Genomic DNA, 17,211 nt, shown 5'->3' with positions numbered 1-17,211 from the left:
TCCGGCACCAAATGGTGCAGGTACCAGCTCGCCCGACCGGTTGACCGAGGACCCGTTTGACTGTGAGGCCACCGAAGCCTTCTTTCATGCAAGTGGACCATGCCTCACCGAAGCGCTGTCATTTCCGGCTGCCAAATCGACAGACGCATCAACGCCGGCACGCCTTAAATGTTGCTGGAATGACTGGCGCCTTTCAGTGGGAATGGAAGCACTGCCGTCGCCAGCATGCTTCAAACACATTTTCGTTTTTGGATGCAGATCTTTATCGGATTGGCTGCGTGGGACAACCTGACCGGTGCTGCCCATGCGCAAGTGCTGACTGTTCCGGCAGCAAATGGTGGTAGTACCAGCTCGCCCGACCGGTCGACCGAGGACCCGTTCCACTGTGAGGCCACCGAAGCCATCTTTCATGCAAGCGGACCATGCCTCACCTGAGCGCTGTCATTTCCGGCTGGTAAATCGACAGATGCATCAACGCCGGCACGCCTAAAAGTAGCTGAAATGACTGGCGCCTCTTCGGTGGGAATGGAAGCCCTGCAGCCGGCAACATGCTTCAAACACATTTTCGTTTTTGGATGCATATCTTTATCGGATTCGCTGCGTGGGACAACCTGACCGGTGCTGCCCATGCGCTAGTGCTGACTGTTCCGGCAGCAAATGGTGGAGGTACCAGCTCGCCCGACCGGTCGACCGAGGACCCGTTCCACTGTGAGGCCACCGAAGCCATCTTTCATGCAAGCGGACCATGCCTCGCCGAAGGGCTGTCATTTCCGGCTGGTAAATCGACAGATGCATCAACGCTGGCACGCCTAAAAGTAGCTGAAATGACTGGTGCCTCTTCGGTGGGAATGGAAGCCCTGCAGCCGGCAACATGCTTCAAACACATTTTCGTTTTTGGATGCAGATCTTTATCGGATTCGCTGCGTGGGACAACCTGACCGGTGCTGCCCATGCGCTAGTGCTGACTGTTCCGGCAGCAAATGGTGGAGCTACCAGCTCACCCGACCGGTCGACTGAGGACCCGTTCCACTGTGAGGCCACCGAAGCCATCTTTCATTCAAGCGGACCATGCCTCACCGAAGCGCTGTCATTTCCGGCAGCCAAATCGACTGACGCATCAGCGCCGGCACGCCTTAAAAGTAGCTGCAGTGACTGTAGCCTCTTCTGTGTGAATGGAAGCACTGCAGCCGCCAACATGCTTCAAACACATTTTCGTTTTTGGATGCAGATCTTTATCGGATTCGCTGCGGGGGACAACCTGACCGGTGCTGCCCATGCGCAAGTGCTGACTGTTCCGGCAGCAAATGGTGGAGGTACCAGCTCGCCCGACCGGTCGACCGAGGACCCGTTCCACTCTGAGGCCACCGAAGCCTTCTTCCATGCAAGCGGACCATGCCTCACCGAAGCGCTGTCATTTCCGGCTGCCAAATCGAATGACGCATCAACGGCGGCACGCCTTAAAAGTAGCTGGAATGACTGGCGCCTCTTCAGTGGGAATGGAAGCACTGCAGCCGCCAACATGCTTCAAACACATTTTCGTTTTTGGATGCAGATCTTTATCGGATTCGCTGCGTGGGACAACCTGACCGGTGGGTGGGCGGCTAAACTTTATTGATTCACGAGAGAATCATGTGAAGGGGGGGAGGGGAGAAAGGTAAGCAGGACGACGATGGGCCCTCAGGCCGCTCTAGACGGCCGGGCACATTTGTGCTTCGGCGACCCCTGTGGCCCAGCCCACTGTCCTAAGCTGTAAGTCCGGTTGACAAGTGCTGCCCATGCGCAAGTGCTGACTGTTCCGGCACCAAATGGTGGAGGTACCAGCTCGCCCGACCGGTTGACCGAGGACCCGTTTCACTGTGAGGCCACCGAAGCCTTCTTTCATGCAAGTGGACCATGACTCACCGAAGCGCTGTCATTTCCGGCTGCCAAATCGACAGACGCATCAGCGCCGGCACGCCTTAAAAGTAGGTGGAATGACTGGCGCCTTTTCAGTGTGAATGGAAGCACTGCAGCCGCCAACATGCTTCAAACACATTTTCGCTTTTGGATGCAGATCTTTATCGTATTCGCTGCGTGGGACAACCTGACCGGTGCTGCCCATGCGCTAGTGCTGACTGTTCCGGCAGCAAAGGGTGGAGGTACCAGTTCGCCCGACCGGTCGACCGAGGACCCGTTCCACTGTGAGGCCACCGAAGCCATCTTTCATGCAAGTGGACCACGCCTCACCGAAGCGCTGTCACTTCCGGCGGCCAAATCGACAGACGCATCAACGCCGGCACGCCTTAAAAGTATGTGGAATGACTGGCGCCTTTTCAGTGTGAATGGAAGCACTGCAGCCGCCGACATGCTTCAAACACATTTTCGTTTTTGGATGCAAATCTTTATCGGATTCGCTGCGTGGGACAACTTGACCGGTGCTGCCCATGCGCAAGTGCTGAGTGTACCGGCAGCAAATGGTGGAGTACCAGCTCGCCCGACCGGTCGACCGAGGACCCGTTCCACTCTGAGGCCACTGAAGCCTTCTTCCATGCAAGCGGACCATGCCTCACCGAAGCGCTGTCATTTCCGGCTGCCAAATCGACAGACGCATCAACGGCGGCACGCCTTAAAAGTAGCTGGAATGACTGGCGCCTCTTCAGTGGGAATGGAAGCACTGCAGCCGCCAACATGCTTCAAACACATTTTCGTTTTTGGATGCAGATCTTTATCGGATTCGCTGCGTGGGACAACCTGACCGGTGCTGCCATGCGCAAGTGCTGACTGTTCCGGCAGCAAATGGTGGAGGTACGAGCTCGCCCGACCAGTCGACCGAAGACCCGTTCCACTGTGAGGCCACCGAAGCCTTCTTTCATGCAAGCGGACCATGCCTCACCGAAGCGCTGTCATTTCCGGCTGCCAAATCGACTGACGCATCAGCGCCGGCACGCCTTAAAAGTAGGTGGAATGACTGGCGCCTTTTCAGTGTGAATGGAAGCACTGCAGCCGCCGACATGCTTCAAACACATTTTCGTTTTTGGATGCAGATCTTTATCGGATTCGCTGCGTGGGACAACCTGACCGGTGCTGCCCATGCGCAAGTGCTGACTGTTCCGGCAGCAAATGGTGGAGGTACTAGCTCGCCCGACCGGTCGACCGAGGACCCGTTCCACTCTGAGGCCACCGAAGCCTTCTTTCATGCAAGTGGACCATGCCTCACCGAAGCGCTGTCATTTCCGGCTGCCAAATCGACAGACGCATCAGCGCCGGCACGCCTTAAAAGTAGCTGGAATGACTGGAACCTCTTCAGTCTGAATGGAAGCACTGCAGCCGCCAACATGCTTCAAACACATTTTCGCTTTTGGATGCAGATCTTTATCGGATTCGCTGCGTGGGACAACCTGACCGGTGCTGCCCATGCGCTAGTGCTGACTGTTCCGGCAGCAAATGGTGGAGGTACCAGCTCGCCCGACCGGTCGACCGAGGACCCGTTCCGCTGTGAGGCCTTTCATGCAAGCAGACCATGCCTCACCGAAGCGCTGTCATTTCCGGCTGCCAAATCGACAGACGCATCAACGCCGGCACGCCTTAAAAGTATGTGGAATGACTGGCGCCTTTTCAGTGTGAATGGAAGCACTGCAGCCGCCGACATGCTTCAAACACATTTTCGTTTTTGGATGCAAATCTTTATCGGATTCGCTGCGTGGGACAACTTGACCGGTGCTGCCCATGCGCAAGTGCTGAGTGTACCGGCAGCAAATGGTGGAGTACCAGCTCGCCCGACCGGTCGACCGAGGACCCGTTCCACTCTGAGGCCACTGAAGCCTTCTTCCATGCAAGCGGACCATGCCTCACCGAAGCGCTGTCATTTCCGGCTGCCAAATCGACAGACGCATCAACGGCGGCACGCCTTAAAAGTAGCTGGAATGACTGGCGCCTCTTCAGTGGGAATGGAAGCACTGCAGCCGCCAACATGCTTCAAACACATTTTCGTTTTTGGATGCAGATCTTTATCGGATTCGCTGCGTGGGACAACCTGACCGGTGGGTGGGTGGCTAAACTTTATTGATTCACGAGAGAATCATGTGAGGGGGGAGGGGAGAAAGGGAAGCAGGACGACGATGGGCCCTCAGGCCGCTCTAGACGGCCGGGCACATTTGTGCTTCGGCGACCCCTGTGGCCCAGCCCACTGTCCTAAGCTGTAAGTCCGGTTGACCGGTGCTGCCCATGCGCAAGTGCTGACTGTTCCGGCACCAAATGGTGGAGGTACCAGCTCGCCCGACCGGTTGACCGAGGACCCGTTTGACTGTGAGGCCACCGAAGCCTTCTTTCATGCAAGTGGACCATGCCTCACCGAAGCGCTGTCATTTCCGGCTGCCAAATCGACAGACGCATCAACGCCGGCACGCCTTAAAAGTTGCTGGAATGACTGGCGCCTTTCAGTGGTAATGGAAGCACTGCCGTCGCCAGCATGCTTCAAACACATTTTCGTTTTTGGATGCAGATCTTTATCGGATTCGCTGCGTTGGACAACCTGACCGGTGCTGCCCATGCACAAGTGCTGACTGTTCCGGCAGCAAATGGCGGAGGTACCAGCTCGCCCGACCGGTCGACCGAGGACCCGTTCCACTGTGAGGCCTCCGAAGCCATCTTTCATGCAAGCGGACCATGCCTCACCGAAGCGCTGTCATGTCGGGCTGGTAAATCGACAGATGCATCAACGCCGGCACGCCTAAAAGTAGCTGAAATGACTGGCGCCTCTTCGGTGGGAATGGAAGCCCTGCAGCCGGCAACATGCTTCAAACACATTTTCGTTTTTGGATGCAGATCTTTATCGGATTCGCTGCGTGGGACAACCTGACCGGTGCTGCCCATGCGCTAGTGCTGACTGTTCCGGCAGCAAATGGTGGAGGTACCAGCTCGCCCGACCGGTCAACCGAGGACCCGTTCCACTGTGAGGCCACCGAAGCCATCTTTCATGCAAGCGGACCATGTCTCACCGAAGCGCTGTCATTTCCGGCTGCCAAATCGACAGACGCATCAACGCCGGCACGCCTTAAAGGTAGCTGGAATGACTGGCGCCCCTTCAGTGGGAATGGAAGCACTGCAGCCGCCAACATGCTTCAAACACATTTTCGTTTTTGGATGAAGATCTTTATCGGATTCGCTGCGTGGGACAACCTGACCGGTGCTGCCATGCGCAAGTGCTGACTGTTCCGGCAGCAAATGGTGGAGGTACGAGCTCGCCCGACCAGTCGACCGAAGACCCGTTCCACTGTGAGGCCACCGAAGCCTTCTTTCATGCAAGCGGACCATGCCTCACCGAAGCGCTGTCATTTCCGGCTGCCAAATCGACTGACGCATCAGCGCCGGCACGCCTTAAAAGTAGCTGCAATGACTGGAGCCTCTTCTGTGTGAATGGAAGCACTGCAGCCGCCAACATGCTTCAAACACATTTTCGCTTTTGGATGCAGATCTTTATCGGATTCGCTGCGTGGGACAACCTGACCGGTGCTGCCCATGCGCTAGTGCTGACTGTTCCGGCAGCAAAGGGTGGAGGTACTAGAGCACTGCACGGGCCGATTTTTGCGGCCCGGGCCCGGCCCGGGCCCGTTTTTACATTGGGCGGCCCGCCCGAGCCCGATCAAAACTTTTATGGCGAGACCCGGGCCCGGCCCGGGCCCGAAAATAATCTACGTTACCCGCCCGGCCCGGCCCGTCACCCCTTTACCTTAAGCCCGAGCCCGGCCCGAGCCCGACTAGAAACCGGCCCGAACCCAGCCCGAGACCGAAAAATATATGTTTTTCAGAGTTGAGAAGCCCGAGAATAACTCGCAGAAAGCCCGAGCCCGGCACGGGCCCGCGTCAAAAAACCCGAGCCCGGCCCGGGCCCGGGTCAAAATGCACACGCTGTGCCCGAGCCCGGCCCGGGCCCGTGAAAAAACTCCTCTACCCGGCCCGGCCCGGGCTTTCGGGTAAGCCCGAGCCCGTGCAGTGCTCTAGGAGGTACCAGTTCGCCCGACCGGTCGACCGAGGACCCGTTCCACAGTGAGGCCACCGAAGCCATCTTTCATGCAAGCGGACCATGCCTCACCGAAGCGCTGTCACTTCCGGTTGCCAAATCGACAGACGCATCAACGCCGGCACGCCTTAAAAGTAGGTGGAATGACTGGCGCCTTTTCAGTGTGAATGGAAGCACTGCAGCCGCCGACATGCTTCAAAAACATTTTCGTTTTTGGATGCAGATCTTTATCGGATTCGCTGCGTGGGACAACCTGACCGGTGCTGCCCATGCGCAAGTGCTGACTGTTCCGGCAGCAAATGGTGGAGGTACCAGCTCGCCCGACCGGTCGACCGAGGACCCGTTCCACTCTGAGGCCACCGAAGCCTTCTTCCATGCAAGCGGACCATGCCTCACCGAAGCGCTGTCATTTCCGGCTGCCAAATCGAATGACGCATCAACGGCGGCACGCCTTAAAAGTAGCTGGAATGACTGGCGCCTCTTCAGTGGGAATGGAAGCACTGCAGCCGCCAACATGCTTCAAACACATTTTCGTTTTTGGATGCAGATCTTTATCGGATTCGCTGCGTGGGACAACCTGACCGGTGGGTGGGAGGCTAAACTTTATTGATTCACTTGAGAATCATGTGAGGGGGGGAGGGGAGAAAGGGAAGCAGGACGACGATGGGCCCTCAGGCCGCTCTAGACGGCCGGGCACATTTGTGCTTCGGCGACCCCTGTGGCCCAGCCCACTGTCCTAAGCTGTAAGTCCGGTTTACCGGTGCTGCCCATGCGCAAGTGCTGACTGTTCCGGCACCAAATGGTGGAGGTACCAGTTTGCCCGACCGGTTGACCGAGGACCCGTTTCACTGTGAGGCCACCGAAGCCTTCTTTCATGCAAGTGGACCATGCCTCACCGAAGCGCTGTCATTTCCGGCTGCCAAATCGACTGACGCATCAGCGCCGGCACGCCTTAAAAGTAGCTGCAATGACTGGAGCCTCTTCAGTGTGAATGGAAGGACTGCAGCCGCCGACATGCTTCAAACACATTTTCGTTTTTGGATGCAAATCTTTATCGGATTCGCTGCGTGGGACAACCTGACCGGAGCTGCCCATGCGCAAGTGCTGACTGTGCCGGCACCAAATGGTGGAGGTACCAGCTCGCCCGACCGGTTGACCGAGGACCCGTTTGACTGTGAGGCCACCGAAGCCTTCTTTCATGCAAGTGGACCGTGCCTCACCGAAGCGCTGTCATTTCCGGCTGCCAAATCGACAGACGCATCAACGCCGGCACGCCCTAAAAGTAGCTGGAATGACTGGCGCCTTTCAGTGGGAATGGAAGCACTGCCGTCGCCAGCATGCTTCAAACACATTTTCGTTTTTGGATGCAGATCTTTATCGGATTCGCTGCGTGGGACAATCTGACCGGTGCTGCCCATGCGCTAGTGCTGACTGTTCCGGCAGCAAATGGTGGAGGGACCAGCTCGCCCGACCGGTCGACCGAGGACCCGTTGCACTGTGAGGCCACCGAAGCCATCTTTCATGCAAGCGGATCATGCCTCGCCGAAGCACTGTCATTTCCGGCTGGTAAATCGACAGATGCATCAACGCCGGCACGCCTAAAAGTAGCTGAAATGATGGGCGCCTCTTCAGTGGGAATGGAAGCCCTGCAGCCGGCAATATGCTTCAAACACATTTTCGTTTTTGGATGCAGATCTTTATCGGATTCGCTGTGTGGGACAACCTGACCAGTGCTGCCCATGCGCTAGTGCTGACTGTTCCGGCAGCAAATGGTGGAGCTACCAGCTCGCCCGACCGGTCGACCGAGGACCCGTTCCACTGTGAGGCCACCGAAGCCATCTTTCATGCAAGCGGACCATGCCTCACCGAAGCGCTGTCATTTCCGGCTGCCAAATCGACAGACGCATCAACGCCGGCACGCCTTAAAGGTAGCTGGAATGACTGGCGCCCCTTCAGTGGGAATGGAAGCACTGCAGCCGCCAACATGCTTCAAACACATTTTCGTTTTTGGATGAAGATCTTTATCGGATTCGCTGCGTGGGACAACCTGACCGGTGCTGCCATGCGCAAGTGCTGACTGTTCCGGCAGCAAATGGTGGAGGTACGAGCTCGCCCGACCGGTCGACCGAAGACCCGTTCCACTGTGAGGCCACCGAAGCCTTCTTTCATGCAAGCGGACCATGCCTCACCGAAGCGCTGTCATTTCCGGCTGCCAAATCGACAGACGCATCAGCGCCGGCACGCCTTAAAAGTAGCTGCAATGACTGGAGCCTCTTCAGTGTGAATGGAAGGACTGCAGCCGCCGACATGCTTCAAACACATTTTCGCTTTTGGATGCAGATCTTTATCGGATTCGCTGCGTGGGACAACCTGACCGGTGCTGCCCATGCGCTAGTGCTGACTGTTCCGGCAGCAAATGGTGGAGGTACCAGCTCGCCCGACTGGTTGACCGAGGACCCGTTTCACTGTGAGGCCACCGAAGCCTTCTTTCATGCAAGTGGACCATGCCTCACCGAAGCGCTGTCACTTCCGGCTGCCAAATCGACAGACGCATCAACGCCGGCACGCCCTAAAAGTAGCTGGAATGACTGGCGCGTTTCAGTGGGAATGGAAGCACTGCCGTCGCCAGCATGCTTCAAACACATTTTCGTTTTTGGATGCAGATCTTTATCGGATTCGCTGCGTGGGACAATCTGACCGGTGCTGCCCATGCGCTAGTGCTGACTGTTCCGGCAGCAAATGGTGGAGGGACCAGCTCGCCCGACCGGTCGACCGAGGACCCGTTGCACTGTGAGGCCACCGAAGCCATCTTTCATGCAAGCGGATCATGCCTCGCCGAAGCACTGTCATTTCCGGCTGGTAAATCGACAGATGCATCAACGCCGGCACGCCTAAAAGTAGCTGAAATGACGGGCGCCTCTTCGGTGGGAATGGAAGCCCTGCAGCCGGCAATATGCTTCAAACACATTTTCGTTTTTGGATGCAGATCTTTATCGGATTCGCTGCGTGGGACAACCTGACCAGTGCTGCCCATGCGCTAGTGCTGACTGTTCCGGCAGCAAATGGTGGAGCTACCAGCTCGCCCGACCGGTCGACCGAGGACCCGTTCCACTGTGAGGCCACCGAAGCCATCTTTCATGCAAGCGGACCATGCCTCACCGAAGCGCTGTCATTTCCGGCTGCCAAATCGACAGACGCATCAACGCCGGCACGCCTTAAAGGTAGCTGGAATGACTGGCGCCCCTTCAGTGGGAATGGAAGCACTGCAGCCGCCAACATGCTTCAAACACATTTTCGTTTTTGGATGAAGATCTTTATCGGATTCGCTGCGTGGGACAACCTGACCGGTGCTGCCATGCGCAAGTGCTGACTGTTCCGGCAGCAAATGGTGGAGGTACGAGCTCGCCCGACCGGTCGACCGAAGACCCGTTCCACTGTGAGGCCACCGAAGCCTTCTTTCATGCAAGCGGACCATGCCTCACCGAAGCGCTGTCATTTCCGGCTGCCAAATCGACTGACGCATCAGCGCCGGCACGCCTTAAAAGTAGCTGCAATGACTGGAGCCTCTTAAGTGTGAATGGAAGCACTGCAGCCGCCAACATGCTTCAAACACATTTTCGCTTTTGGATGCAGATCTTTATCGGATTCGCTGCGTGGGACAATCTGACCGGTGCGGCCCATGCGCTAGTGCTGACTGTTCCGGCAGCAAATGGTGGAGGGACCAGCTCGCCCGACCGGTCGACCGAGGACCCGTTGCACTGTGAGGCCACCGAAGCCATCTTTCATGCAAGCGGATCATGCCTCGCCGAAGCACTGTCATTTCCGGCTGGTAAATCGACAGATGCATCAACGCCGGCACGCCTAAAAGTAGCTGAAATGACGGGCGCCTCTTCGGTGGGAATGGAAGCCCTGCAGCCGGCAATATGCTTCAAACACATTTTCGTTTTTGGATGCAGATCTTTATCGGATTCGCTGCGTGGGACAACCTGACCAGTGCTGCCCATGCGCTAGTGCTGACTGTTCCGGCAGCAAATGGTGGAGCTACCAGCTCGCCCGACTGGTTGACCGAGGACCCGTTTCACTGTGAGGCCACCGAAGCCTTCTTTCATGCAAGTGGACCATGCCTCACCGAAGCGCTGTCATTTCCGGCTGCCAAATCGACAGACGCATCAACGCCGGCACGCCTTAAAAGTTGCTGGAATGACTGGCGCCTTTCAGTGGTAATGGAAGCACTGCCGTCGCCAGCATGCTTCAAACACATTTTCGTTTTTGGATGCAGATCTTTATCGGATTCGCTGCGTTGGACAACCTGACCGGTGCTGCCCATGCGCTAGTGCTGACTGTTCCGGCAGCAAATGGTGGAGGTACCAGCTCGCCCGACCGGTCGACCGAGGACCCGTTCCACTGTGAGGCCACCGAAGCCATCTTTCATGCAAGTGGACCACGCCTCACCGAAGCGCTGTCACTTCCGGCGGCCAAATCGACAGACGCATCAACGCCGGCACGCCTTAAAAGTATGTGGAATGACTGGCGCCTTTTCAGTGTGAATGGAAGCACTGCAGCCGCCGACATGCTTCAAACACATTTTCGTTTTTGGATGCAAATCTTTATCGGATTCGCTGCGTGGGACAACTTGACCGGTGCTGCCCATGCGCAAGTGCTGAGTGTACCGGCAGCAAATGGTGGAGTACCAGCTCGCCCGACCGGTCGACCGAGGACCCGTTCCACTCTGAGGCCACTGAAGCCTTCTTCCATGCAAGCGGACCATGCCTCACCGAAGCGCTGTCATTTCCGGCTGCCAAATCGACAGACGCATCAACGGCGGCACGCCTTAAAAGTAGCTGGAATGACTGGCGCCTCTTCAGTGGGAATGGAAGCACTGCAGCCGCCAACATGCTTCAAACACATTTTCGTTTTTGGATGCAGATCTTTATTGGATTCGCTGCGTGGGACAACCTGACCGGTGGGTGGGTGGCTAAACTTTATTGATTCACGAGAGAATCATGTGAGGGGGGAGGGGAGAAAGGGAAGCAGGACGACGATGGGCCCTCAGGCCGCTCTAGACGGCCGGGCACATTTGTGCTTCGGCGACCCCTGTGGCCCAGCCCACTGTCCTAAGCTGTAAGTCCGGTTGACCAGTGCTGCCCATGCGCAAGTGCTGACTGTTCCGGCACAAAATGGTGGAGGTACCAGCTCGCCCGACCGGTCGACCGAGGACCCGTTCCACTGTGAGGCCACCGAAGCCATCTTTCATTCAAGCGGACCATGCCTCACCGAAGCGCTGTCATTTCCGGCAGCCAAATCGACTGACGCATCAGCGCCGGCACGCCCTAAAAGTAGCTGCAGTGACTGTAGCCTCTTCTGTGTGAATGGAAGCACTGCAGCCGCCAACATGCTTCAAACACATTTTCGTTTTTGGATGCAGATCTTTATCGGATTCGCTGCGGGGGACAACCTGACCGGTGCTGCCCATGCGCAAGTGCTGACTGTTCCGGCAGCAAATGGTGGAGGTACCAGCTCGCCCGACCGGTCGACCGAGGACCCGTTCCACTCTGAGGCCACCGAAGCCTTCTTCCATGCAAGCGGACCATGCCTCACCGAAGCGCTGTCATTTCCGGCTGCCAAATCGAATGACGCATCAACGGCGGCACGCCTTAAAAGTAGCTGGAATGACTGGCGCCTCTTCAGTGGGAATGGAAGCACTGCAGCCGCCAACATGCTTCAAACACATTTTCGTTTTTGGATGCAGATCTTTATCGGATTCGCTGCGTGGGACAACCTGACCGGTGGGTGGGCGGCTAAACTTTATTGATTCACGAGAGAATCATGTGAAGGGGGGGAGGGGAGAAAGGTAAGCAGGACGACGATGGGCCCTCAGGCCGCTCTAGACGGCCGGGCACATTTGTGCTTCGGCGACCCCTGTGGCCCAGCCCACTGTCCTAAGCTGTAAGTCCGGTTGACAAGTGCTGCCCATGCGCAAGTGCTGACTGTTCCGGCACCAAATGGTGGAGGTACCAGCTCGCCCGACCGGTTGACCGAGGACCCGTTTCACTGTGAGGCCACCGAAGCCTTCTTTCATGCAAGTGGACCATGACTCACCGAAGCGCTGTCATTTCCGGCTGCCAAATCGACAGACGCATCAGCGCCGGCACGCCTTAAAAGTAGGTGGAATGACTGGCGCCTTTTCAATGTGAATGAAAGCACTGCAGCCGCCAACATGCTTCAAACACATTTTCGCTTTTGGATGCAGATCTTTATCGTATTCGCTGCGTGGGACAACCTGACCGGTGCTGCCCATGCGCTAGTGCTGACTGTTCCGGCAGCAAAGGGTGGAGGTACCAGTTCGCCCGACCGGTCGACCGAGGACCCGTTCCACTGTGAGGCCACCGAAGCCATCTTTCATGCAAGTGGACCACGCCTCACCGAAGCGCTGTCACTTCCGGCGGCCAAATCGACAGACGCATCAACGCCGGCACGCCTTAAAAGTATGTGGAATGACTGGCGCCTTTTCAGTGTGAATGGAAGCACTGCAGCCGCCGACATGCTTCAAACACATTTTCGTTTTTGGATGCAAATCTTTATCGGATTCGCTGCGTGGGACAACTTGACCGGTGCTGCCCATGCGCAAGTGCTGAGTGTACCGGCAGCAAATGGTGGAGTACCAGCTCGCCCGACCGGTCGACCGAGGACCCGTTCCACTCTGAGGCCACTGAAGCCTTCTTCCATGCAAGCGGACCATGCCTCACCGAAGCGCTGTCATTTCCGGCTGCCAAATCGACAGACGCATCAACGGCGGCACGCCTTAAAAGTAGCTGGAATGACTGGCGCCTCTTCAGTGGGAATGGAAGCACTGCAGCCGCCAACATGCTTCAAACACATTTTCGTTTTTGGATGCAGATCTTTATCGGATTCGCTGCGTGGGACAACCTGACCGGTGCTGCCATGCGCAAGTGCTGACTGTTCCGGCAGCAAATGGTGGAGGTACGAGCTCGCCCGACCAGTCGACCGAAGACCCGTTCCACTGTGAGGCCACCGAAGCCTTCTTTCATGCAAGCGGACCATGCCTCACCGAAGCGCTGTCATTTCCGGCTGCCAAATCGACTGACGCATCAGCGCCGGCACGCCTTAAAAGTAGGTGGAATGACTGGCGCCTTTTCAGTGTGAATGGAAGCACTGCAGCCGCCGACATGCTTCAAACACATTTTCGTTTTTGGATGCAGATCTTTATCGGATTCGCTGCGTGGGACAACCTGACCGGTGCTGCCCATGCGCAAGTGCTGACTGTTCCGGCAGCAAATGGTGGAGGTACTAGCTCGCCCGACCGGTCGACCGAGGACCCGTTCCACTCTGAGGCCACCGAAGCCTTCTTTCATGCAAGTGGACCATGCCTCACCGAAGCGCTGTCATTTCCGGCTGCCAAATCGACAGACGCATCAGCGCCGGCACGCCTTAAAAGTAGCTGGAATGACTGGAACCTCTTCAGTCTGAATGGAAGCACTGCAGCCGCCAACATGCTTCAAACACATTTTCGCTTTTGGATGCAGATCTTTATCGGATTCGCTGCGTGGGACAACCTGACCGGTGCTGCCCATGCGCTAGTGCTGACTGTTCCGGCAGCAAATGGTGGAGGTACCAGCTCGCCCGACCGGTCGACCGAGGACCCGTTCCGCTGTGAGGCCTTTCATGCAAGCAGACCATGCCTCACCGAAGCGCTGTCATTTCCGGCTGCCAAATCGACAGACGCATCAGCGCCGGCACGCCTTAAAAGTAGCTGGAATGACTGGAGCCTCTTCAGTGTGAATGGAAGCACTGCAGCCGCCAACATGCTTCAAACACATTTTCGCTTTTGGATGCAGATCTTTATCGTATTCGCTGCGTGGGACAACCTGACCGGTGCTGCCCATGCGCTAGTGCTGACTGTTCCGGCAGCAAATGGTGGAGGTACCAGCTCGCCCGACCGGTCGACCGAGGACCCGTTCCACTGTGAGGCCACCGAAGCCATCTTTCATGCAAGTGGACCACGCCTCACCGAAGCGCTGTCACTTCCGGCGGCCAAATCGACAGACGCATCAACGCCGGCACGCCTTAAAAGTATGTGGAATGACTGGCGCCTTTTCAGTGTGAATGGAAGCACTGCAGCCGCCGACATGCTTCAAACACATTTTCGTTTTTGGATGCAAATCTTTATCGGATTCGCTGCGTGGGACAACTTGACCGGTGCTGCCCATGCGCAAGTGCTGAGTGTACCGGCAGCAAATGGTGGAGTACCAGCTCGCCCGACCGGTCGACCGAGGACCCGTTCCACTCTGAGGCCACTGAAGCCTTCTTCCATGCAAGCGGACCATGCCTCACCGAAGCGCTGTCATTTCCGGCTGCCAAATCGACAGACGCATCAACGGCGGCACGCCTTAAAAGTAGCTGGAATGACTGGCGCCTCTTCAGTGGGAATGGAAGCACTGCAGCCGCCAACATGCTTCAAACACATTTTCGTTTTTGGATGCAGATCTTTATCGGATTCGCTGCGTGGGACAACCTGACCGGTGGGTGGGTGGCTAAACTTTATTGATTCACGAGAGAATCATGTGAGGGGGGAGGGGAGAAAGGGAAGCAGGACGACGATGGGCCCTCAGGCCGCTCTAGACGGCCGGGCACATTTGTGCTTCGGCGACCCCTGTGGCCCAGCCCACTGTCCTAAGCTGTAAGTCTGGTTGACCGGTGCTGCCCATGCGCAAGTGCTGACTGTTCCGGCACCAAATGGTGGAGGTACCAGCTCGCCCGACCGGTTGACCGAGGACCCGTTTGACTGTGAGGCCACCGAAGCCTTCTTTCATGCAAGTGGACCATGCCTCACCGAAGCGCTGTCATTTCCGGCTGCCAAATCGACAGACGCATCAACGCCGGCACGCCTTAAAAGTTGCTGGAATGACTGGCGCCTTTCAGTGGTAATGGAAGCACTGCCGTCGCCAGCATGCTTCAAACACATTTTCGTTTTTGGATGCAGATCTTTATCGGATTCGCTGCGTTGGACAACCTGACCGGTGCTGCCCATGCACAAGTGCTGACTGTTCCGGCAGCAAATGGCGGAGGTACCAGCTCGCCCGACCGGTCGACCGAGGACCCGTTCCACTGTGAGGCCTCCGAAGCCATCTTTCATGCAAGCGGACCATGCCTCACCGAAGCGCTGTCATGTCGGGCTGGTAAATCGACAGATGCATCAACGCCGGCACGCCTAAAAGTAGCTGAAATGACTGGCGCCTCTTCGGTGGGAATGGAAGCCCTGCAGCCGGCAACATGCTTCAAACACATTTTCGTTTTTGGATGCAGATCTTTATCGGATTCGCTGCGTGGGACAACCTGACCGGTGCTGCCCATGCGCTAGTGCTGACTGTTCCGGCAGCAAATGGTGGAGGTACCAGCTCGCCCGACCGGTCAACCGAGGACCCGTTCCACTGTGAGGCCACCGAAGCCATCTTTCATGCAAGCGGACCATGTCTCACCGAAGCGCTGTCATTTCCGGCTGCCAAATCGACAGACGCATCAACGCCGGCACGCCTTAAAGGTAGCTGGAATGACTGGCGCCCCTTCAGTGGGAATGGAAGCACTGCAGCCGCCAACATGCTTCAAACACATTTTCGTTTTTGGATGAAGATCTTTATCGGATTCGCTGCGTGGGACAACCTGACCGGTGCTGCCATGCGCAAGTGCTGACTGTTCCGGCAGCAAATGGTGGAGGTACGAGCTCGCCCGACCAGTCGACCGAAGACCCGTTCCACTGTGAGGCCACCGAAGCCTTCTTTCATGCAAGCGGACCATGCCTCACCGAAGCGCTGTCATTTCCGGCTGCCAAATCGACTGACGCATCAGCGCCGGCACGCCTTAAAAGTAGCTGCAATGACTGGAGCCTCTTCAGTGTGAATGGAAGCACTGCAGCCGCCAACATGCTTCAAACACATTTCGCTTTTGGATGCAGATCTTTATCGTATTCGCTGCGTGGGACAACCTGACCGGTGCTGCCCATGCGCTAGTGCTGACTGTTCCGGCAGCAAATGGTGGAGGTACCAGCTCGCCCGACCGGTCGACCGAGGACCCGTTCCACTGTGAGGCCACCGAAGCCATCTTTCATGCAAGTGGACCACGCCTCACCGAAGCGCTGTCACTTCCGGCGGCCAAATCGACAGACGCATCAACGCCGGCACGCCTTAAAAGTATGTGGAATGACTGGCGCCTTTTCAGTGTGAATGGAAGCACTGCAGCCGCCGACATGCTTCAAACACATTTTCGTTTTTGGATGCAAATCTTTATCGGATTCGCTGCGTGGGACAACTTGACCGGTGCTGCCCATGCGCAAGTGCTGAGTGTACCGGCAGCAAATGGTGGAGTACCAGCTCGCCCGACCGGTCGACCGAGGACCCGTTCCACTCTGAGGCCACTGAAGCCTTCTTCCATGCAAGCGGACCATGCCTCACCGAAGCGCTGTCATTTCCGGCTGCCAAATCGACAGACGCATCAACGGCGGCACGCCTTAAAAGTAGCTGGAATGACTGGCGCCTCTTCAGTGGGAATGGAAGCACTGCAGCCGCCAACATGCTTCAAACACATTTTCGTTTTTGGATGCAGATCTTTATCGGATTCGCTGCGTGGGACAACCTGACCGGTGGGTGGGTGGCTAAACTTTATTGATTCACGAGAGAATCATGTGAGGGGGGAGGGGAGAAAGGGAAGCAGGACGACGATGGGCCCTCAGGCCGCTCTAGACGGCCGGGCACATTTGTGCTTCGGCGACCCCTGTGGCCCAGCCCACTGTCCTAAGCTGTAAGTCCGGTTGACCGGTGCTGCCCATGCGCAAGTGCTGACTGTTCCGGCACCAAATGGTGGAGGTACCAGCTCGCCCGACCGGTTGACCGAGGACCCGTTTGACTGTGAGGCCACCGAAGCCTTCTTTCATGCAAGTGGACCATGCCTCACCGAAGCGCTGTCATTTCCGGCTGCCAAATCGACAGACGCATCAACGCCGGCACGCCTTAAAAGTTGCTGGAATGACTGGCGCCTTTCAGTGGTAATGGAAGCACTGCCGTCGCCAGCATGCTTCAAACACATTTTCGTTTTTGGATGCAGATCTTTATCGGATTCGCTGCGTTGGACAACCTGACCGGTGCTGCCCATGCACAAGTGCTGACTGTTCCGGCAGCAAATGGCGGAGGTACCAGCTCGCC

This window comes from Dermacentor silvarum, chromosome 7, assembly GCF_013339745.2.
Source record: "Dermacentor silvarum isolate Dsil-2018 chromosome 7, BIME_Dsil_1.4, whole genome shotgun sequence".
Lineage (NCBI taxonomy): Eukaryota > Metazoa > Arthropoda > Arachnida > Ixodida > Ixodidae > Dermacentor > Dermacentor silvarum.
Note: the sequence above shows the minus strand (reverse complement) of the source record.